Raw genomic sequence first — 24,827 nt, 5'->3', positions numbered from 1 at the left:
TACTAACCTTCACACGTACATCTAGGAACGTGGGAAGAAACCAGAGCACCCAAAGGAAACCACGTGATCAGAGTGAAAATGTACAAACTCCTTACAGACAGTGGTGTTAGGGAATGGGGTGTATGGGGTGTCAGGGAGCGGTAGCACCTCTGGTGGGGGAACATGTCGCGTCCTTTTCAAGGCGGTTAGTCCACCTTTGGTCCCCACCTGGCACTCAGCTCTCACCTGTGGCTCCTCGTAGCTGTTTGCATGCGACAGCGACCACACCCCAGGCAACAGCTTCGACAAGCCGGCTAAACCAGCTGAGGGTAGCCGACGGGTCTCAAACCCTCGGTGAGACAGGGAGTTGTCTATCCCAGCATGTGAAGACAGACTACGGTGGATTGAGCGGACAAGACCAATGGAAGATCCAACAGTCAAGAAGGAGGTCTCTGCAAGCATTGTGGAACGTGTAGAGCAGGACAAGACACAGAAGACGTCCTGGTCATCCACTGCGCCTAGTCCCATCTCCAGCCGTTTCGACCCTGTCTTGCCACTGGATCCAGATGGGAACTGGGAAGACAGAGTGAGGCTGACGCTGCGCAACTCTCCCTCACTTAAATCCAAATCACGTGCTAGTCTCGACACCATCATAATGGTGTCGAGGTCCTTATCGACGTCGACGATGGAAGAACACAGTTAGGGCATATTCTGCAGTTAGGGTATATAGCAAATATTGTTTGCACCAGCAACCAATCTTCAGACATGAGCGTGGATTGAATTTAAAATGCAGCCCTGAAACAACAGTCATTCTGAAGCTGTGTTCTCGAGTTGATTGACAACCAGATGATGCTGATTAATATTCATTTTGGGTGTCCAGAGTGTGGGTGCGAAGTAGGTGTGTGAAAACTATATGTAATTCAAAAGAAGCATTGTAGATACAATGTAACCAGAGAACTGTCCTGCTGCTGCGTTGATCTTTAGCACAAATAAAATTGGGTCGGGAGGCCTCATCCTCCAAGTGTCTCAATATGATGCCTGCTGCTCGTTCTTGTTGAATAAAACACTTCTACATCCACCATCTTCAGTGTCTCTCCAGTAATTCTGTTCACGTTACAACAGGCGGCGGGAATTCAACTACCTTCTGATCGCAGCTGCTGTAAAGCCTTAGCCTAACCGCTATTCCACTGTGCCACCTTTCAATGATACAGTAACCTACTCTTTGGAAATCCCAGTGGTTCAACTCCTGGCTCGCCAGTGCTGATTCCAACACTCCCTCTAGACTCTCCAGGGTTAGGGTTCAAAGCACACCTGCACTCCCCTTAATCTCACTGGAACACGTAATGTACAGCTCTGTTGTGTAACGTCTGGAAGACCAGGGAATTAAGGCTTCAGGTGTACTAGCCCTGACAAATATCATGAAATTTGTTGTCAAATATAAATACGTGAGGAAAGTGCAAAATCCTTTACACAAGAGATTCTGTAGATGTTGGAAATCTTAGCAACACACACAAAATGCTGGAAGAACTCAGCAAGTCGGCCAGTGTTTATCAAGAGAAATAAACATGTTTATTTCCCTTTCACTCATCGCTATGACATGGTCTTGACCATGATTGTTCTTAGCAATTTTTTTTTCCTACAGAAGTGGTTTGCCATTGCCTTCTTCTGAGCAGTGTCATTACAAGACCTCAGCCATTATCAATACTCTTCAGAGATTGTCTGCATGTTGTCAGTGATCACATAACCAGAACCTGTGATGTGACCAGCGGCTTATACAACTAACCACCACCTGCACTGAATTAAAAATGCTGGTGTTATTCATCGGAATACCATTCAACAAGCTGAACAGTACGATCTGTAAAAGCCCGAGCATGTCAAATTATCAGTTTCACTGTTCTGTAAAACAGGAAGCTTGTTTTATCCAAGAATAGCATTGTGACTCGATGAGCTCAGAGTTCAAGACTGTAGTCATTTGGAGTATTACATACAGTTCTGGTCACCCCACTACAAGAAGGATGTCGAGGATTTGGAAAGAGTGAAGAAGAGGTTGACCAGGAAGCTGCCTGGTTTAGAGGGCATGCAAGGTTAAACAAACTTGGGTTGTTTTTTCTGAAGCACTGGAAGCCGAGGGGAGATCTGGTAGAGATTTATAAGATTATGAGAGGCATAGATAAGAGTGGACAGGCAGTCCCTGTTACCCAGGGTTGAAATGTCTAATACCAGAGGACATGCATCGAAAGGTGAGAGTGTGAAGGTTCAAAGGGGATGTGAGGGGTAAGTTTTTTCACTCAGAGAATGGTAGATGCTTTGAATGCGCTGCCTGGTATGCTGGTAGAGGCAAGTACATCAGAAGCTTTTCAGAGATATTTAGATAGGCACAGGAACGTGAGGAAGATGGGGGAACATGGATATTTTGTAAGTAGGTAGTTCTCAGGGGCTTTTTAGCTGGAATGGCACAACACTGTGGGCCGAAGGGCCTGTTTCTGTGCTGTACTGTTCTATGTATATATCATACACAGCACATAAACAAAAATATTACCAGATACTAGTTAATAAATTAGAATTCAAATAGTGTACCTGTGCATGGAACAGGTAAACACTAAACTGTCTGCTGTACTAGTGATGAGAGCTCAGTGGTGGCAGGGTATTCATTAGTCTCACACCCTGAGGGAGAAAGCTGTTACCAGTCTGGCAGTCCTAGTTCTGATGCTCCTGTACCTCCTTCCTGGACAGTAGTGGGTCAGAGTTTGTGGGATGGGTGGTAGGGATCCTCAACGGTGCCTTGAGCCCTTTGGCTACAACGCTCCCAGTAACTGTCATAGATGGGGGGGGGGCAGAGGGAGACGCTGGTGGTCCTCCCAGGGGATTCTACTCTCCTCTGTAGGGTGCTACGGTCTGACACCTTGCAGCTTCTCTTCCACACAACTCACCACTGAAACCTCTGCAACACCTCACGGTTAAAGCCGGGAGGATTCACCTGCAAGTACACTGAGTGACAGACAGACATGCTGGTGTCAGCGTGTGCCCCTGATCCTTAGTCAGAAGGTTGAGTGTTCAAATCCTGGAGCAGGAGAAACTGAGGGACGGCTGCAGTTGGAAATGCCGATGAGAAGGAAACAGCACTCCCGAGCGTATTTAAAATAATTCCAACACTCTACGGTGCAGGGGGAGTGTACTGAGTCGACATTCAAGTCTCAATCAACATCACTCAAGTGAGGTCCAATTGTGATTTATACTGTTTGAGGGAGCTGGTGGGGAAGATCACCATCATACCTATCTTGGTCTCAGGGCGTACAACCGTGACAGATTGAGGAATACGAACGATAAATACAGCAGAATGTCTGACGACACTGCAGGCTATCCCACCCCTTCCCCACCCCAACCCCAGCACGCCCTTGGGTATGCTGGTTGTTAATGCAAACAACACATTTTCCACTGTATACTGAGATGTAAACACGAGTAAACTTGAATCTTGTGAAGCGTGTGTGACACTTGTCAGAAATTTCTGCAAATCCTAAAAGAGTTAAACAGCACGGAGACAGGCCCTTCTGCCCAACTCGTCCATACTGACCAAAATATCCGCCACAACTAGTCAGTCCTGGTTTTGCCCGCGTTCGGCCAGGATCTGTTTAAACCTTTCCTATCCACATACCCGTCTTTCAAAATGTCATACGCCAACGGATTAGGCCTTTAAACCCACCGAGTCTGTACCTCAAATCCAATTCTGTCTCCCAGCACTCATGTGAACCTATGTCCCCTCCTGCATAGAACATAACCCTCCACTTTTCTTTCATCCATGTCTCTCTGTTATATCGGCCTCACAGTGGGGAAGATCGAGTCGATTGTGAGCGTAGTACAGAGGGCAGGACAAAATAGAGCAGTGTTGTAAATCTGGTGTGACCTGAGCAATTACTGGCAAGACCACAGCACTGTGCACCATCTTGGACTACATACCCCAAGAAGGAAACTCACCAGGATATGCAGATAGGGAGGTATCTGGTCTCTCTAACCAAGGAAAGGCACGATTACAATACAGGGAGTGCAGTGAAGATTCACGAGATTGGGCAGCTCAGTAGGTAGGGCTGCTGCCTCTCAGCTCCACGGACCAACCCCAGGTGCTGTCTGCATGTGGCTCTGACTGTGGGGAGGTGGGAGATCCAGGCAATGCATAACTCAGTCAGTGCCGGTCCGTGGGCACAAGGATAATGGACAATGGACAGATGAGATGTTGGCATGAAGGCAGCACAGTTTGAAATTCACAGAGACAAGCAATGACAATGATAAAGATTAGATTTGCTTTGTCACACGTACATCGAAACATACAGTGGAAAGTGATGTTTGCGTCGAAAACTGACTTGGCTAGAAGCTGCGCTGGGGGCAGCCTGCAAGTGTCGCCAGGCTCCTGACGGCAAACACAGCGCGCCCACAACTTACTGACCCTAACTCGTACGTCTCGGAAATGTGGGAGGAAACCGGAGCACCCGGAGCAAACTCATGCGGTCACGGGGAGAGCGTGCAGAGTCCATACAGACAGCAGCTCGAATTGAACCCTAGTTTTTCATCGCCTGCGCAGATTCCTAACTGCTATGTTACCGTGCTGTGTCACCCAACAGTAAATGGGTCAAGGCAGAGAAAGGTGATACCCACAGGACTGATCATGGATAGCAGATAAAATTCAACTGACCTGCATAATTCCAGTAACGTCTCAGTAATGGACCACCACTTAGACTACCATAGAGATGTCTCTGATTCTGGCTTTTTTTGCACTGGGGCCTTGTTTAACAGTCTTTTCCCTTCACTGTTTCGTATGACTTGTGTATAACTTATGCCCTGCGTGCTGCGGTTTGAGTCTGTGCCTATAATGCTGCTCCAAGCAAGTTTTTCATTGCAGCTGTAGCCAACAATAAACAGCGTGAGATTGGAGCTGCAGATCCTCACGTGGGTTGTTCACTGGTGCCAGCTGCACTGAAGTTAAAAGTCTCCTTTTCCCCTGTGACGGAGGTCCAATACTCAACAGCACCTACACACCAATGCCGCCATGCTTCACTCTCCATCCACCAGCACGAGGGGCAAGAACTCACCGTGCATTTCCTCCAACAACACGTTAAATAAGAGAGACCAACTTGAGCTCTTTGTCACATTGGAACATATACCCAGTGCCCACTTCATTAGATACCTCCTGTACCTAATAAAGTGGCCACCGAGTGTACATTCGTGGTCTGCTGCCGTAAGTCAAGTCAAGTCACGTCGCTTTTTATTGTCATTTCGACCATAAACTGCTGGTACAGTACACAGTAAAAATGAAACAACATTCCTCCAGGACCATGGTGCTACATGAAACAACACAAAACTACACTGGACTAAGTGAGACAACACAAAAACTACACTAGACTACAGACCTACACAGGACTACATAAAGTGCACAAAACAGTTCAGGGCAGTACAATAAATAATAAACAAGATAATAGGCACAGTAGAGGACAAATTACAATATAATAATAAATGATGTAGATGTCAGTCTGGTCTCTGGGTATTGAGGAGTCTGATGGCCTGAGGGAAGAAACTGTTGCACAGTCTAGTCGTGAGAGCCCAAATGCTTCGGTACCTTTTGCCAAATGGCAGGAGGGAAAAGAGTTTGTATGAAGGGTGCGTGGGGTCCTTCACAATGCTGTTGGCTTTACAGGTGCAGCGTGTAGTGTAAATGTCTGTAATGGCGGGAACAGAGACCCCAATGATCTTCTCAGCTGACCTCACTATCCACTGCAAGGTCTTGCAATCTGAGATGGTGCAATTTTGAACCAGGCAGTGATGCTGCTGCTCAGGATGCTCTCAATACAACCTCTGTAGAACATGGTGAGGATGGGGGGGTGGGAGATGGACTTTTCTCAGCCTTCGCAGAAAGTAGAGACGCTGCTGGGCTTTCTTTGCTATGGAGCTGGTGTTGAGGGACCAGGTGAGATTCTCCACCAGGTGAACACCAAGAAATTTGGTGCTCTTAACGATCTAACAGAGGAGCCGTCAATGTTCAGCGGAGAGTGGTACCTCCGTGCTCTCCTGAAATCAACAACTATCTCTTTTGTTCACATTCAGAGACAGGTTGTTGGCTCTGCACCAGTCCGTCAGCCGCTGCACCTCCTCTCTGTATGCTGACTCATCGTTCTTGCTGATGAGACCCACCACGGTCGTGTCATCGGCGAACTTGATGATGTGGTTCGAGCTGTGTGTTATAGCAGTCGTGGGTCAGCAGAGTGAACAGCAGTGGACTGAGCACACAGCCCTGGGGGGGCCCCCGTGCTCAGCGTGATGGTGTTGGAGATGCTGCCCCCGATCCAGACTGACTGAGATCTCCCAGTCAGGAAGTCTAGGATCCAGTTGCAGAGGGAGGTGTTCAGGCCCAGCAGTTTCAGCTTTCCAATTAAGTGCTGAGGAATGGTTGTGTTAAATGCTGAACTGAAGTCTGTGAACAGCATTCGAACGTACGTTCAAACCCATCCACTTCAAGCTTCAACGTGCTATGCATTCAGAAATGCTCTTCTGCCCACCACTGTTGTAACGTGTGGTTACTTGAGTTACTGTTGCCTTTCTGTCAACTTGAACTGGTCTGGCCATTCTCTCTGACCTCTCTCATTAACAAGGCACTTTTTACCCACAGATCTGCTGTTCACTAGCTGCTTTCTGTTCTTTGTCCGTCCTCTGTAAACACTGGATCAGGGGCTGCCAACTTCCTTCACGCCACAGACCAGTACTATTAACCAAGCGGTGCGTGGATCCCACGTTAGGAACCCTTGCTCTAGAGTTCTGGTCACCGAGTTATAGGAAAGATGTCAATAAATTGCAGAGAGTAGAGAAGATTTACTAGAATGTTACCTGGGTTTCATCACCTAAGTTACAGAGAAAGGTTGAACAAGTTGGGTCTTTATTCTCTGGAGCGTAGAAGGTTGAGGGGGGACTTGATAGAGGTATTTAAAATTATGAGGGGGATAGATAGAGTTGACGTGGATAGGCTTTTTCCATTGAGAGTGAGGGAGATTCAAACAAGAGGACATGAGTTGAGAGTTAAAGGGCAAAAGTTTAGGGGTAACATGAGGGGGAACTTCTTTACTCAGAGAGTGGTAGCTGTGTGGAACGAGCTTCCAGCAGAAGTGGTTGAGGCAGGTTCGATGTTGTCGTTTAAAGTTAAATTGGATAGATATATGGACAGGAAAGGAATGGAGGGTTATGGGCTGAGTGCAGGTCAGTGGGACTAGGTGAGAGTAAGAGTTTGGCACGGACTAGAAGGGCTGAGATGGCCTGTTTCCATGCTGTAATTGTTATATGGTTATATGGTTATAGAGACTGTTGTAAATGAAAGCCCCAAGCAATTAGCAGTTTCCGAGATACTCAAACCACCCCATCTGGCACCAACAATCATTCCATGGTCAAAGTCACTTAGATCACATTTCTTCCCCATTTTGATGTTTGGTCTTAACAACAACTGCATCTCTTCACTGTGACTGCATGCTTTTATGCATTGAGTCGCTGCCACACGACTACCTGATTAGATATTTGCATTAATGAGGTATGCGAGTGTACCCAATAAAGTGGCCACTGAGCATCCAGTGAAATGCATCATTTGTTTCAATGACCACGGTCCCTGGACGTGATGGGGACAGCCGGCTAGTGTCACCACGCTCCCAGCACCAGTAGAACGCCGACAACTTACTAACCCTAACCGTATGTCATTTGAATATGGGAGGAAACCAGAGCACCCAGAGGAAACCCACGTGGTCACGGGGAGAAAACAAAAACTCCTTAACCAGCAGCGGAAATTGAACCCCGATCAGTGACACTCCTGAACCTGAGTGGATAACTTCACTCACCTCAACACTGAACTGATTCCACAACCTATGGACTCACTTTCAAAGATTCTACAACTCATGTTCAGTATTATTTATTAATAGTCTTTTTTTCTATTGACACAAAAAGTCTTCTTTTCCATATTGGTTGCCAATCCTTGGGTGTAGCTTTTCATTGATTCTATTGTTTTTTGTTCTACTGTGGATAGCCAGAGGCTTTTTCCCCAGAGCTGAAATGGCTAACATGAGGGGGCATAGTTTTAAGGTGCTCGAAGGCAGGTACAGGTGGGGGGGGGGAGGTGTCAGGAGTAAGTTTTTCACAAAGAGAGTGTGGGTACATGGAATGCAAGGCCAGTGACGGTGGTGGACGCGTGGAGCTCTGATAAAAAGAGGGCTACGCGGTAGGGTAATTCTGGGCCGTTTCTAGAATAGGTTACATAGCCAGTACAACATTGTGGGCCAAAGAGCTTGTATTGTGCTGAAGACTTCTATGTTCCATGTTCCATGTGAATGCCCTGAAGAAAATGAATCTCAGGGTTTTACATGGTGACATTTATGTACTTTGATAATAAGTTTACTTTGAATTTTGTAAAGTGTTGTGCTATCCACTCTGTTAACATGCCGCAGAATAAATTATACTGTCAGAAGAGTGAAAAAGTTAGACCTTAACCAGATCTTGACTTAGTCACCAAAATCACCAAAGAAATCTAATTGAGCACAGCCACTAACCAGCCAAGGCTTTCTTTGCCCGACTGAATCAGAAAGTGCCTAGTAACCGCTACCTTATAGTAAGCTGACAGTAGATGTCAGGAATCTTATAAAATCAATCACAGCATCCTATAAACCAGATACAAAATGCCGGAGTAACTCAGCAGATCAGGCAGCGTCTATGGAAATGAATAAATAGTCGACGCTTCGGGACGAGACTGTTCATCAGAACTGGAAAGGAAGGGGGCAAGATACCAGAACAAAAAGGCGGTGGGGGGGTGGGAAGGGGAAGGAGGACTAATTAGAAGGTGATAGGTGAAGCCTGGTGATTGGGAAAGGTAAAAGGAAGGAATCTAATAGGACAGGTTGAGTGGACCATAGGAGAAAAGGAAAGAGGAGGGAACCCGAGGGCGGGGGGGGGATGATAGGCAGGTGAGAAGTGATTAAGGGGCCAGAGTGGGGAATAGAATAAACATTTTGTGTGTGTGTTGTTTTGCAGTTCCAGCACCTGCAGAATTTACTACAAATGAGACCCAGTAAAAAAGAAAACAAACTCACTACTGGAGGGACATCCTCTATCTTAAACCTTCAATAAACAATCAGTAAGCAGGTAAATGATAATGACCATATCCAGAGCTGCAGCCTTCTGACCAATGTCTTAAAGAACGGAGACTCAGGTCTGATCACACATTACAGTGCCCAAAGCAAGCAAGGGCAAACAGAATCAACTGCAAGTGACCCGATCTGTATCAAGTTCCAGTAAATGCATTTCCGCATCTCAGAATTGACTAGGTAAGAAAATACTCTGACAATCACAGACGCATCAGACCCAACACCACAACCAAAGAGGGAACTACAAGCATTCTTAAAAGACAGGAACACACACTAAATGCTGGAGAAACTCAGCAGGTCAGGCTGCTCTGCATGGAGAGGAATAAACGGCTTTTGTTTTGGGCCGAGAAACACACATGTAATGCGGGAGAAACTCAGCAGGTCCAGTGGCTCTGAATGGGCTGGAATAAACAGCTGATGTTTTGGGTTGAGAAACACTCACGATACTGGAGGAACTCAGCAGGTCAGGCTGTTCTGTACAGACTGGAATAAACAGTAATTTTGGGCCGAGACCCTTCATCAGGACTCAAAGAGTCATAGAAAAGTACAGCACAGAAACAGGTCCTTCGGCCCATCTAGTCCATACCAAACCATTTAAACTGCCTAGTCACATCGACTTGCACCTGAACCATAGCCCTCCATACCCCTACCATCCATGTACCTTTCTGAACTACTCTTAAGCATTAAAAATACGCTTGTAAGCATCACTTGTGCTGGCAGCTTGTTCCACAGTCTCACGACTCTCTGAGTGGAGAAGTCTTCCTTCATGTTCCCCTTAAATTTTTCACCTTTCACCCTTAACCCATGACCTCTGGTTGTAGTCCCACCCAACCTCAGTGGAAAAGGTCTCCTTACAGTTACTCTATCGATACAATCATGGTGCGTAAGAAGAGGTACTTTTTATTCAAGAAGGTGATCGAGATTTTAAAGGCAGAGTTTCACGTAAGTTTCTATGAGTTGAGCCGCAACCAATCAGCAAGAGGGATTCATCAGAAAGGGCCAATAAGAATAGTTCAAGTGCAAGTGGAGCGGCCATCTTGTGAGCGTGCCAGTCTTTAGAGTGGCTTGGGTGAGGTAAAGCAGCTTGTAAGTTACTCTCTTTCTGTCCTTATTTCTTCATTCCTCATCTGCTAGGGTGTAGTAGTTTAGTGAGAATGGCTCCAGGGGCAGTGTTTGGTACTCTGTGCGGGATGTGGGAAGTCTCGGAGATATCCAGTTGCAGCTCCGGAGAGAACGTAATAAGGAACTGGAGCTGCAGCTTGACGACCTTCAACTCATATGGGAGAATGAGGGGGTAATAGACCAGAGCTGCAGGGAGGTAGTTACCCCTGGGTTGCAGAAGACAGGTAAATGGGTGACTGGCAGGAGGAGGGGAAATGCACAGCCATTGCAAGGAACACCTATGGCCATTCCCCTTAAGTATACAACCTTACAGATACTATTGAGGGAGACAAGAGACAACGTACCGGGGGGAGCCACAGCGACCAGGTCTCTGGCACGGAGTCTGCTGCTGTGGCTCAGAAGGGCAGAGAGGTGAAGAGGAGATTTACTCAGAGGAACAGAGATGAGGTTCTGTGGGCGCAACAGACACACCCACATGCATTGTTACTTCCCTGGTGCCAGGATCAGTGAAGTCTTGGGCGGGTCCGTGGCATTCTGGCATTGATGTGGAAACCATAGAAAGGGTGCAGAGGAGATTTACAAGGATGTTGCCTGGATTGGGGAGCACACCTTATGAAAACAGGTTGAGTGAACTCGGCCTTTTTCTCCTTTAAGTGATGGAGGATGAGAGGTGACCTGATAGAGGTGTAAAAGATGATGAGAGGCATTGATCGTGTGGACAGTCAGAGACTTTTTCCCAGGGCTGAAATGGCTGCCACAAGAAGGCACAGGTTTAAGGTGCTTGGGAGTAGGTACAGAGGAAACATCAGGATAAGTATTTTTACGCAGAGAGTGGTGAGTGCGTGGAATGGGCTGCCGGCAACGGCGGTGGAGGTGGATACGATAGGGTCTTTTAAGAGACTTTTGGATAGGTACATGGAGCTTAGTAAAATAAAAGGCTATGGGTAAGCTTAGTAATTTCTACGGTAGGGACATGTTCGGCACAGCTCTGTGGGCCGAAGGGCCTGGATTGTGCTGTAGGTTTCCTATGGTTCTATGTGTCTATTCTCAAGGGCGGCGGCAAGCAACCAGAAGTCTTGGGACATATTGGAACCAATGACACAGGGAGACAAAGTGAGGAGGTCCTGAGGAGATATTTTAGGGAGCCAGGTAGAAAGCTGAGAAACAGGACCTCCAGGGTAGTAATATCTGGATTACTGCTTGTGCCACCTGCCAGTGAGGATAAGAAAAGAATGATTTGGCAGATGAATGGATGGCTGAGGAACTGGCGCAGGGGGCAGGGGTTCAAATCTATGGATCATTGGGATCTCTTCTGGGATTGATATGATCTGTACAAAAGGGACAGGTTATACCTAATCCGAGGGGTCCAATATCCTTGCGGGCAGGTTGGCTAGATGCGTTGAAACTAATTTGGCACAGAGATGGGAATTAGAGTGATAGTGCAGAAGATGAGATAGTTGGTTTACAAACAGAGGCAATGTATAATGAGACTCCTAGTAAGGAGAGGCTGATGATTGGCCAAAATTGCAGTCAAAAGGATGAGTTGCAACATAAAAGGCGGACAAAATTGAAGAGTGTAAATACAGGACTAAAGTTGTTATATTTGTGTGTGTGCAGTATATGGCATAAGGTAGATGACCTTGTAGCACAGTTACAGACTGGCCTCACTGTATCATGGCTGAAAGAAGATTAAAGCTGGAAGCTTAACGACCAAGGATACACACTGTATCGAAAGGACAGGCAGGAAGGCAGCAGGGTTGACGTGGCTCTGTTGATAAAAAATGAAATTACATCGTTAGAAAGAGATGAGATAGGGTCAGAAGGCACTGAATTGTTGTGGATAGAACCAATGAACTGTAAGGGTAAAAAGACCCTGATGGGAGACCCCTCCCAAACAGTCATAAGAATGTAGCCTACAAGTTACAATGGGAGATAGGAAATGCATGCCAAAAGGGCAATATTACAATAGTCATGAGGAATTTCAATATGCAAGTAGATTGCAAAAAATCAGGTTAGTGCTATATTCCAAGAGGGAAAATTTCTAGAATGCCTACAAGATGATTTTTTAGAGCAACTCATGGTTGAGCCCACTAGGGGATCAACTATTCTGGATTGGATGCTGTGCAATGAACCAGAATTAATTACAGAGCTTAAGGTAAAGGAGTCTTTAGGGATGAATGATAGTATGATCGAAGTCAGCCTGAAATTTGAGAAGGAAAAGATAAAGTTAGTTGTATCGGTATTACAGTAAAGGGAATTTCAGAGGCATGAGAGAGGAGCTAGCCAGAAATGATTGAGAAAGAACACTGGCAGGAATGATGGCAGAGCAGCAATGGCTGGAATTTCTGGAAGCAATTCAAAAAGCACGGGATATATACATCCCAAAGAGGAAGAAGTATTCCAAAGGAAAGATGACAGAACCACAGCTAACAAGAGAAGTCAAAGCCAATATAAAAGCCAAAGAAAAGGCATATAATAGAGCAAAATTTAGTCAGAAATTTGAGGATTGGAAAACCTTTAAATACCAACAGAAAACAACTAAAAAAGTCATCAAGGTGGTAAAGATAGAAAACGAAAATAAGCTAGCCAGTAATAGTAAAGAGGAAACCAGAAGTGTCTTTAGATACATAAAAAAGAGTGACATGAGTGAATATCAGATCACCAGAAAACGATGCTGGAGATGTAGTAATGGGGGACAAGACAATGGCGGACAAATTGAATAAGTATTTTGCATCAGTCTTCACTGTGGAAGACACCAGCATTATTGTGGAAGCTCCAGGTGTCAGGGGGCATGAAGTGTGTGAAGTTACCATTACTTGGGAGAAGATTCTTGGGAATCTGAAAGGTCTGAAGGTAGATATCATCTGGACAAGATGGTGTACACCCCACAGTTCTTAAAGAGGTGGCCAAAGAGATTGTGGCGGCATTAGTAATGATCTTTCAAGAAACATTAAAAATTGAAAAACTGGAAAATTGCACCACTCTTCAAGAAGGGAGAGAGGCACAAGAAAGGAAATTATAGGCCAATTAGTCTATCCTGAATGGTTGGCAAGATGTTGGAGTCGATCGTTAAGGATGTGGTTTCAGGGTACTTGGAGGTGCATGATAAAATAGGTCATAGTCAGCATGGTTTCCTTAAGGGAAAATCTTGCCTGACAAATCTGTTGGAATTCTTTGAAGAAATAACAAACAGGATAGACAAAGGAGAATTGGTTGATGTTGTGTACTTCGATTTTCAGAAGGCCTTTGACAAAGTGCCACACTTGAGGCTGCTTTCGAAACTATGAGTCCACGGGATTACAGGAAGGATTCTAGCGTGGATAAAGCAGAGGCTGACTGGCAAGAGGCAAACAGTGGGAATAAAGAGAGCCTTTTGTTGCTGGCTGCCAGTGACTAGTGGTGTTCCACAGGGGTCTGTGTTGGGACTGATTCTTTTTACATTATACGATGGAATTGATGGCTTTGTTACAAAGTTTGCAGACAGTATGAGGACAGGGAGAGGGGCAGGTAGCTTTGGGAAAGTAGAGGCTACGGAATGACTTAGACAGATTAGGAGAATGGACAAAGAAGTGGCAATGTTGTGAAGTGTATGGTCATGCACTTTGGTAGAAAAAATAAAAGGGTTGACTATTTTCTAAATGGAGAGAAAATATAAAAAACTAAGACGCATCAATTTGCCTTTCACACCAACAGGTCAACAGAGGACACCATCTCCACGGCACTTCACTCTGCCCTGACCCACCTGGACAGCCCCAACTCTTACGTCAGAAAGCTGTTCATTAACTTTAGTTCGGCATTCAATACTGTGATCCCCTCCAAGCCGATCGCCAAACTTCACCAGCTTGGTATCAGCTCATCCCTCTGCAATTGGACCTTGGACTTTCCGACTAACAGACCCCAATCAGTTAAGTTAGACAACCTCTCCTCCTCCACTCTCACCCTAAACACCAGCGTGCCTCAAAGCTGTGCTGAGCCCTCTTCTGTACTCCCTTTTCACCTATGACTGCGTTCCTGTACATGGTTCTAACTCCATAATCAAGTTCGCAGACAACAGCACAGTGGTTGGTCTGATCAGAGGGGATGACGAGACAGCCTACAGGGACGAGGTCCAGCACCTGGCCGTGTGGTGTGCCAACAACAATCTGGCCCTTAACACCCAGAAGACCAAGGAGATCATTGTGGACTTCAGGCATGCTAGGAGCCACACTCATGTCCCCATCTACATCAACAGAGCTGTAGTGGAGCGTGTATCAAACTTCAAATTCCTTGGTATCCACATTTCCGAGGATCTCACCTGGTCCCTGAACTCTTCCATCCTGATCAAAAAGGTATAACAGCGCCTTTATTTCCTGCGGAGCATCAAGAAAGCTCACCTCTGTCCCAGGATACTGACGGACTGTTATCGCTGTACCACTGAGAGTATACTCACCCACTGCATCTCAGTGTGGTATGGCAATTGTCCCGTATTGGACCACAAAGCACTCCAGCATGTGGTGAAAACTGCCCAGCCGATTATCAGCACCCAATTGCCCACCATTGAGAATACCTACCACAAACGCTGCCTGGGCAGGGCGAAAAGCATTATCAAGGATGCATCTCATCCTAACCATGGACTTTTTACTCTCCTCCCATCCGGTAGACGCTACAGGAGCCTCCGCTCCCACACCAGCAGGCACAGGAAGAGCTTCTTCCCTGAGGCTATGACCCTGCTGAACCTCTCATCACAGCGCTAAGTAGTATTGCCATATTGTACTGTCTCAGTACTTTTATATTTGTGTGCTGTAGCACTTACTTTTTATTCTGTTACATGCTCAAGGAGATCTGTTTTTTTTGTGAGAATGATGTAATGGTCTTTTGGAGGTCACCTGATGTGATTTTCCCGCCGTTGAGGTCACGATGACATGTGCCCCGTGACTATATAAGGGTCAACTCAGGTGACGCAGGGGGATTTTTGAGTTTGTAGATTTCCAGGTAGAATATGTTGTATCTTCGTTTCTGTTGTGTGTTTGTTTTTGTGACGCAGTTTCATTTTTAAAACGGTTGTACGTTCTGTTGAAAGATTCCATATTACTTGAACTGGGAATATGTGGCTGGAAGTGCCAATTTACTCAATTCCGACAGTTTTGAAGGGAGAGTGAAGAATTCGTCGAAGTGAAGGATCGAGTCGGCATCGATTGGCAGTTTAATAAAGGATCGACCTTATTGAGTCTTGGTTGAAGAGAAGCTGCATTGAGATAACTCTTGCAATAGAGCAATGAGTTCATGCAAAGGCTCTCTCTAAAAGGAATTTAAGGTCAGTTGATTTAAACTGTTTATTTTCGGCATCGGGAATCCTGTGGACAGAACTGGCAGTAAAAGTGCGTCAGTGAAGAAATCGTTCTCCAGAGAAGACTCTCCCAATTGAATGTGTAAAACTGTTGGACTTTAAGTTATTGCTTTAAGAACTGTATATAACTGTATCGCTTTAAGAACTGTTTCCGCATTTAACGCTTTAAGAACCAGAGACGAGTCGATGAACAATTGCGTACCTGTAACCTCCGGTTAAAGTTTGCCTGTTTTTTTTCCCCTTATCGTTTATACGTGTTTAATAAATGTTCAGTTGTTTTTATAAAACCTGTCTCGATTAATATTCATTGTTGCCGGTTATGTAACAATTCGCAGTTATTTTGAAAATAACACTATTCTTTGCATTTCTGGTCAGATGCTAACTGCATTTCATTGGCTTTGTATCTGTACTCGGCACAATGACAATAAAGTTGAATCTAATCTAATCTAATCTAATCAAAGGGACTTGGGAGTCCTTGTGCAGGATTCCCTAAGGATTAATTTACAGGTTGAGTCTGTGGTGAGGAAGGCAAATGCAATGTTAACATTCATTTCAAGAGGACTAGGATATAAAAACAAGGATGTAATGTTGAAACTTCATAAAGCCCTGGTAAGGCCTCACTTGGAGCATTGAGAGCAGTTTTGGGCCACCTATCTTAGAAAGGACATGCTGATACTTGAGAGGGTTCAAAGGAGGTTCACGAAATTTTTTCCAGGATTATACAGCTTGTCACCTGAACAGTGTTTGATGGCTCTGGTCCTGAATTCAGAAGAATGAGGGGTGACGTCACTGAAACCTATCGAATGGTGAAGGGCCTTGACAGAGTGAATGTGAAGAGGATGTTCTCTGTGGTGGGAGAACCCAACACCAGAGGACACAGTCTCAGAATAGATGGGTCTCCTTTTAGAATGGAGATGAGAAGGAATTTCTTTAATCAGAGGGTGGTGAATCTGTGGAATCCTTTGCCACAGGCAGCTGTGGAACTTCAATCGTTATGTGTATTTAAGGCATAGGATGATAGCTGGTCAGGGCATGAAGCGATACGGGCTGGAGCTGAGAAGGAATTGGATCAGCCATGATGAAATGCTGGAGCAGACTAGATCAGCCAAATGACCTAATTTTGCTCCCATATCTTATGATCGACCCCTCTCATGACTCAAAGAGGCTGACAATCAGTTATATAACACTTAACACACTTGCAAAATGCTCTGTAAACTTGCCAATTTACATTGGCCTAAGCCCTAATGAAGGGTTTCAGCCTGAAACATCAACTGTTCTTTTCCGTTCATAGATGCTGCTTGACCTGTTGAGTTCCTCCAGGATTTTGCATGTGTTAAGCTGCTGTGTGAACTCAGCAAGTCAGGCAGCATGGGGAGAGTGGAGGGCAGTGGGGAAGAAACTTCAGGGTTCTGGGGGTGGAAACCCTGCGTTGTCCGGAGGGCTTTGACCTGAGACATTGATGATTCCTCACCCCCCCATGCCCCCTCACAAATGCAGCTACACCCACTGAGCACCTCCAGCAGAGCCTGTTTGTTCCTCTGGGAATGCAAGTGTATTTCAGCAATGAAAGCCGGACATGGACTGAGAGCAAACTGACACATAGGAGACAAAGGGCCAAGTCACACAGAGCAAAAAAGTCAATAAATAAAATAGCAAACTGCTGCTGATATGGGTAGTGGGGTGGCGATACTGTACGTCTCTACCAAAGGAGGTGTAAGGCACTCCTTCCCTCCGCTAGCCTGCAGATCACCCTTGGGCAAGGGGTAGCACCTACTTAACCCCCTGATCAGGATCACATGAAGCCATGGGAGCAGATGGTGGATGGTCGTACGAGCAGCCAGTGCGTATCACAAGTCCTGTTAACGTGACCACTGACGCCAAGCAATCTCTGAAGAGTATTGATAATGGCTGGGGTCACCTGTATTGTAAAGACACTGCCCAGAAGGAGGCAATGGCAACCACTTCTGTAGAAAAATTTGCCAAGTACAATCATGGCCAAAGATCCTGATCGCTTACGACACGGCATATAATGACGACGACGATGATGAAACAGGTTCATCATTACCATACGTACCAGGAGAGTGAAAAAGCACTGAGAGTGAATCAAATCGCCCTCCTGTATGATAAGATGATGGACATTTGTCCTCATAACCCACCTCACATGGCCTTGCACCTTGCAGCCTGTCTGCACTGAACTTTCTCTGTAAGTGTAACATTCCATTCTGCATTGTTATGTCTTTTCCCTTTGTACTGTCTCAATACACTCATGCCGTGAAATGATCTGTATGGACGGCATGCAAAACAAAAGTATTTCACTGACAGACTTTTTTCCCCAGGGTGGAAATGGTTAACATGAGCATAGTTTTAAGGAGGTATGTTTATCATTACAGAGTGGTGGGGGCATGCAATGCCCTGCCAGGGGAGGTGGCACAGGCGCATACATTAGGGACATTTTAAAGAACTCTTAGATAGTTATATGGATACTAGAAAATGGAGGTTTATTTAGGAGGGAAGGGTGGTGTTAAGAGTAGGTTATAAGCTCAGCACAATACAGCATGGTATTATACTGGTTAGCACAACATTTTACAGTGCAGGTGACCCAAGTTCAATTCCCACCACTGCCTGTAGTTTGTACGTTCTCCCCGTGACTACCTGGGTTTCCTCTGGGTGCTCAGGTTTCCTCCCACAGTCCAAAGACATATCAGTTAGTATGTGCTGTAGTGTTCTATGTTTTATCAATCAGTCCAGTGGGGATGCTCTGATGCTTTGCTAAAGCTATTTACCCCAGTTTCCTATTTTTTGCCTCATTAACCTTCCAAATCTCTGCCCATACATGTTTAACTTTTGATAATCACACTCAGTGGCCACTTTACAAATACTGAATCAGCCAATCATGTGGCAGCAACTCAATGCATAAAAGCATGTGACATGGTCAAGCGGTTCAGATCAAACATTAGAATGGGGGAGGAAATGTGATCAAAGTGACTTTGACCATGGAAGAATTGTTGGTGCCTGATGGGGTGGTATGAGTATCTCAGAAACTGCTAATTTCCTGGGATTTTCACGCATAACAGTCTCTAAAGTTTACAGAGAATGGTGTGAAAAACAAAAAAAAATCCAGTGAGGGGCAAAAACGCCTTATAAATGAGAGAAGTCAGAGGAAAATGGCCAGACTGGCTCAAGCTGACAGGAAGGTGACAATAACTCAAATAACCATGTGTTACAACAGTGGTGTGCTAAGAGCATCTCTGAATGCACAGCATGTCAAACCCTGAAGTGGATGGGTTACAGCAGCAGATGACCACACCGGTTCTACTCCTGCACCTAATAAACTGGCCACTGAATGTTCATAAACTTCTGCATTTACCTCTACAGAAAAAACTACGAACGAAGTGAGCAATGGTTGGTTGTCTGGTGATAGCAGGAAGCCTGTGCGGGAGCGTTTTTAAAGTGGAAAAGCCGTTGCACAGGGAGCAGTTCCACTCTCTTGACCTCGGAAGTCCGAGTCCAGGGTGCGAATAGTCATCACAGACTGGGGTCTTCCTTGGTTGCAGTGGATGACCATGATGTCTCCTGTACCTTGTCATGCCCTTCGTTCTCCACAGAATGTTGCAGAACCACCTTCCTGGCTGCTGGATCTCACTGTTGATCTCATCCGCCCAGTCCACCAAACCTGACTTAGCATGCTAGGACAGACACATCCCTATCTCACCGCCAGCTACCCTCACCTGGTTCAGACCGCCTGTCGAAGCGGTGTACCAGGGTGTAGCCACTCTCACATGCAAATGGCTCCTTGGAGCCACAGATGAGAGCTGAGCGTCCAGTGGGGACCAAAGATAATTGGGGTGTCCCGTAATGGACATGACAAGCCCCTTCACCAGAGTGAGCAATAGTTTGGAATTTCCATGGTAAAGAAAGGACATTCAGGCCTCCGAGGGGGCAGATATCCAACCAGGATGCTGGGCTCCTGTAACGGTGAGACTAGAAAACCAGGCTAATCCCGAAGAGTGAAGGTTGGAAGGAGATTTCAACCATACTGATGGAATAAACAAACAGAAACTGCTTCCACCTGCAGGATAAGCAAAGTCAATCTCTGGGTTACTACCAGGGTTCTATTCCTCAGAACTGTCCGTCACCTGTTTGTTCATTATGTGCTGTATCGTATGATATAGGCAATCATGGTCTTTGATTGCTCTTGGCAAGTTTTTCTGCAGAAGTGGTTTGCCATTGCCCTTTCCTGGGCAGTGTCATTTAAAGACGGGTGACCCCAGCCATTATCCATACTCTTCAGAGACTGTCTGTCTGGTGTCAGTGGTCACATAACCAGGACTTGTGATATGCACCAACTGCTCATACGACCATCCACCACCTGCTCCCATGACCCTGATCAGGAGGCTAAGCAGGTGCTACACCTTACCCAAGGGTGACCTGCAGGCTGGCAGAGGGAAGGAGCCCCTTCTTTGGTAGAGACTTACCTCCACCCCAGCCACCCACCACAACCTGTACTGTCTGTATTTGGAAATGAGAGACTGTGAGTGAGGATCACAGAAACAGCTGTGACTGGGAGTGTGAGCAGATGTGGGAAGAGCAGGCCTCAGTGACTCCAGTGAGAGACCCAAGTCAAAGGCCGAGTGAGACTCGGCCCCCAGTTATACTGTGTCCACAAATAGGGTGTATGTAATCTGGGCAACACCTACAGCTGGAAGGCATGGGTTTTTACAGAAGATAAAAATGAAACACTTCATTCAAAACTCAAGAGAGATACTTAGCACGGAGGTCAGAGTGGTTAATAGGTTGATTCATAACGCTCGACAGAGAAATGTGTAAACACAAAACAGTCCAGCCCCAGCCTTTCAGTCCACAATGTGCTGAACTATTTAAACCAATGGCTGATTAATCTAATCACTCTTCCCCTGGCATTGATCATGTTTTTCCCATCCCTGAAGATTAGGGGAAAAGGAAGACAAAACATTTGTCTACGGGGCCAGAGGGACTCATTGGAGAAATTGTCCAGAGAGCCAGCACTGGCACGTGAGCAAAATGGATTCTTTCTTTAATCGCAGAGAACATCAACAGATCCTCTGAACCTCGGGCTGAAAACCAAGAAGTGAGGGTTTGTGTTGGTAGTTTACAACCCTAGCAATTAGGGAAATACAGTGAGTGTCTGAATACCAGGCAGAAAGAAGCGGGGGGGGGGGGCTGGTACAGGATGGATGGGTGAATTGCTAGACGAGTCCAAAGGGAGTGAATTGGAGGTCTGGAGGGAAATCAATAAGTAGAGGGGTGTGGGATGGGGGAGGGGTGATGTGGGCAGGATTAAAGTCAGCTGGGGGTGAGTGGAGGAAGCTGAAGCCCATCTGAGATGGGAGGAAGAGGGGTAGATTTAATCCCGAGGGGGGAGGGGGAGGACGTGCAGGGAGGAAAAGGACTGACCGAGTGAGAGAATGGAGACTGGATAACTCCCCAGGGCTGGAGAAATCTGGGTGTAGCCATGATGGAATTAAACCATCTTAACCAGGGAGAGTGGGCAACCATTGCAGAGGGGAGCGAAAAGCCCAAGAGGTGGGGGTCAGCCGATCCCAAGGGCAAGGAGCAACCCCTTGCATTGAGGGAGTCACGTCCTAAGGGGTTGGAACAGCCCCAAGTGGGCGGTGTTGAACCCCCAGCAGAGGGAAGAGTGATGTTAACTGACAGGGATGGAGTAAAGGTGGGGGAGAGGAGAGAATTACAGAAGGGTGAGGAAGAAGCCCAGAGAAGACACTGGCAGCGATTGGATGGGGTGGAGGGGGCTACTATAGTAAATCTTCAAGGAAAGGCAGAAAAAGGACCCCCAAAGGAGAGAGCAAACACAAGGAAATCTGCAGATGCTGGAATTTCAAGCAACACACATAAAAGTTGCTGGTGAACGCAGCAGGCCAGGCAGCATCTATAGGAAGAGGTACAGTCGACATTTCGGGCCGAGACCCTTCGGCAGGACTAACTGAAGGAAAGGCTAGTAAGAGATTTGAAAGTGGGAGGGGGAGGGGGAGATCCGAAATGATAGGAGAAGACAGGAGAGGGAGGGATGGAGCCAAGAGCTGGACAGTTAATTGGCAAAAGGGATATGAGAGCATTATGCCCCACCTCCCCCCATACCCTATCCGTTATTTATTTTTATATATATATATAATATACACACATATATACACACACACACACTTTCCTTTTCTCTCTCCTTTTTCTCCCTCTGTCCTTCTCACTATACCCCTTGCCCATCCTCTGGGTTACCCCCTCCCCCTTTTCTTTCTCCCTCGGCCTCCTGTCCCATGATCCTCTCATATTCCCTTTGCCAATCACCTGTCCAGCTCTTGGCTCCATCCCTCCCCCTCCTGTCTTCTATCATTTTGGATCTCCCCCTCCTCCTCTCAAATCTCTTACTAGCTCTTTCAGTTAGTCTGACGAAGGGTCTCGACCCGAAACGTTGGCTGTACCTCTTCCGAGAGATGCTGCCTGGCCTGCTGTGTTCACCAGCAACTTTTATGTGTGTTGCCCAAAGGAGAGAGGATTGTTTCGGTGCAGTGGATGAAGGAGGGTTCAAAGGAGTGGGATAAACTCCAAAAGATGGGGCGGCCCCAGTGGAGGGGGAGTGAAATCCAAGGGTGAGGGAGAGGAAAGAGAGCAGCAAGCCAGCTCTAGCAAGCCAGCTCTCCATGCACTGGGCAGGTGCTGCAAACAGTGGACAGGAATGTTGGATTTTTATTGAAACAGACCAGAGGAAGGATGATGGGCTCACATTGAACCTGGGGACACAGCCAGTTGGAACCTCTCGAATTCTCTACCCAGCGGAGAGAGGCATGGAGGGGTTGGGTGGGGAGAGAGGTTTGAAGCAATTAGTAGTGAAGTCCTGCGAGGGCGTAAAGCCCCCAGAGGTAGGGTGTTGGGAGAGGGAAACAATGGAAGGAAAGTCCCATACTGCCCCACAGGAGGGGTGAAGAGGGAAGGGGTTTGGAGTGAAGGTATGAGAATGAGTGAGGGGAGTGAGAGGATTAGAGTGAGGGGATGACAATGGGAGGGGGAGAAGGAGGAGGCAAGAGGGAAGGGATGTGTGGGGTAAGGGAGTGGGTATGGTGGGGGAGGTGAGTGAGGGTGCTGAGGGGGTGATGAGGAGGGGAGGAGGTAGTGGAGTGGTGTTGGGGGGGTAGTGGAGTGGGGGGGTGGGGGTAGTGCAGTGGGGGGGTAGTGGAGTGGGAGTGGGGGTGGAGGGTAGTAGAGTGGGGAGTGGGGGTAGGGGTAGTGGGGTGGGGGTGGGGGTAGTGGAGTAGGGAGTGGGGGTGGAGGGTAATAGAGTGCAGAGTGGGGGTAGGGGTAGTGGGGTGGGGGGTGGGGGTAGTGGAGTAGGGAGTGGGGGGTAGGGGAGTGGGGGTGGGAGTGGGGGTAGTGGAATGGGAAGTGGGAGTGGGGGGTAGGGGATAGTGGAGTGGGGGTGAGGGCAGAATGGGGGGGTGGAGGGCTGGTAGTGGAAAGGGAGTGGGGGTGGGGGTAGTGGAGTGGGGGGTGGGGAGGGTAATGGGGTGGTGGGGGGCGGGTAGTGGAAAGGGGGTGGGGTAGTGGAGTGGGGGTGGGGAGGGTAATGGGGTGGTGAGGGGCAGGTAGTGGAAAGGGGGTGGGGTAGTGGAGTGGGGGGTGGGGGGTAATGGGGTGGTGAGGGGCGGATAGTGGAAAGGGGTGGGGGTAGTGGAGTGGGGGTGGGGCGGGTAGTGGAGTGGGGGGTGGGGGTGGGGGAGGGTAATGGGGTGGTGGGGCGGGTAGTGGAGTGTTGGCGACAGTAGAGTGGTGTGGGGGGAGAAAGCTGTTGAGGGGAGGGGGAGGTGGCGGTGGAGAGCGGTTTGGGGTGAAACTAGTGAGCAGTGGGGGAAGGGGTCGGGTGAGGGTGAGCAGGCGGGGACAGGGATGAAGGGTGGAGGGGGTGAAGATGAGCGGTGGTGGCGGGGAGGGGACATGCCCGTGGGTGGGGACGGGGGGAGGGGAAGCCGTACCCCCGACCGGTGACAGTGCCGGTGCGTCCAGCGGCCGCGTTCATAAACCAATAAACGGGCAGCGAGCCCGCGGGCACCGGCGGACCCGCTCCCGGGGCGATCGGCAGCGGCGACGGGCCGATCACCCACGCAGCAGCCGTTCCTCGCTCGCTCGCTCTCTCCCCGCGGCACCCTGCCCCCCACCCCCGCCGCCGGGGCCGCCGCCGCTCGGTGTACCTCGCTCCGTCCATGCCGCCTTCGCTGTGACGACTCTTCTTTTTCCCTCTCGCCTCCCTCATGTACAAACTCCACGGCGGTGGGGGGGGGGAATACAGATCCTGCTGTCTTTCCTGCTTCCCTTTCTCGGGAGGGTGAGAGTGGAAACTTCCCAAAATATGCAAATCAGCGGCAGAGGGGGGATTTTTAAAAGAGAAAAGGCAATAAACACACAATCCGGGTGGGATTCGGCTGCGCGCCGCATCCACACTAGGGGCGGGGCCGAGCTGCCGCGGGACCGCCTACCGCATTTCCTGATTGGCGCGCTGGCCCGGGATTCGTCTCTCATTGGCTGGCATTCCGCCGTCAATCAGAAGCAAGTTGGAGTGCGCCGCGTTTTTTTCCACCGCCCCGGTTTTTTTCTCCCCCTCTACGCCTGGCGGGGTCGGAGAGGCCGGACCCGGCGCCGGAGGAGGGAGGCGGGAGGGGAGCGGCGAGCCAGCCAGCCGGCCGGCCGGGGTTCCCGGGGCAGGGAGGGTACGTGGATACAATGGGCGAAACGAACAGTGAATCGTCTACTGCCGGCGTACTCCGCGCCCCGACTGATTGACCTCCATCGGCGCTCTAACCGCCGCCTTGGACTCCGCGCTCTTTCCAGTGTTATTTACACCGGCCAGCGGTGCCCTTCCTCCCTTTCAGCGTCTGCTAACCCTCCCCCGCCTGACTCCCGGGCGCATGCGCGCAGCGGATGGAACGTCGGTACAAGGAAATGTAGACCTCGTGTATCGACTGGAAAGGAAGGGAGAGAAGGGCTGAGTAGAAGATATTATTCCATACGAATAGTGATAATAGCTGCACATCTTTATGGTCCCGCCTGGGTTTCATTCCCTTTATTACTTACTATTGATTCGTGTAGTTGCGTTCTCCTGAAAAACTTTAGTCGTACTTTCAAAGTGGGAACAGGAGAGGCGGTTGAGGAAAAGTTATTTACTATTTACTGTTTTTTTTATTTCAACAATAAAGGTTTATGAAATG

General features: G+C 47.8%; 1 protein-coding gene across 4 annotated transcripts in view; it reads right to left on the bottom strand.

Moving 5' to 3' along the window:
* Positions 1-24,071, bottom strand: part of LOC134342689 (PHD finger protein 20-like) — a 99,329-nt gene extending 75,258 nt beyond the window's left edge. For 3 of the 4 annotated variants that reach the window (XM_063041114.1, XM_063041112.1, XM_063041113.1), the window contains exon 1: positions 23,814-24,070. The gene's annotated coding sequence lies outside the window, so the exon portion shown is untranslated. Of the gene's footprint in view, positions 1-23,813 lie in introns of all 4 variants that reach the window. The other variant, XM_063041115.1, reaches the window with a different exon arrangement.
* Between the last annotated feature and the right edge of the window lie 756 nt (positions 24,072-24,827).

The sequence above is a fragment of the Mobula hypostoma genome, chromosome 2 (assembly GCF_963921235.1).
Source record: "Mobula hypostoma chromosome 2, sMobHyp1.1, whole genome shotgun sequence".
Classification (NCBI taxonomy): domain Eukaryota; kingdom Metazoa; phylum Chordata; class Chondrichthyes; order Myliobatiformes; family Myliobatidae; genus Mobula; species Mobula hypostoma.
Note: the sequence above shows the minus strand (reverse complement) of the source record. Positions and strands in the feature narration are given on the sequence as shown.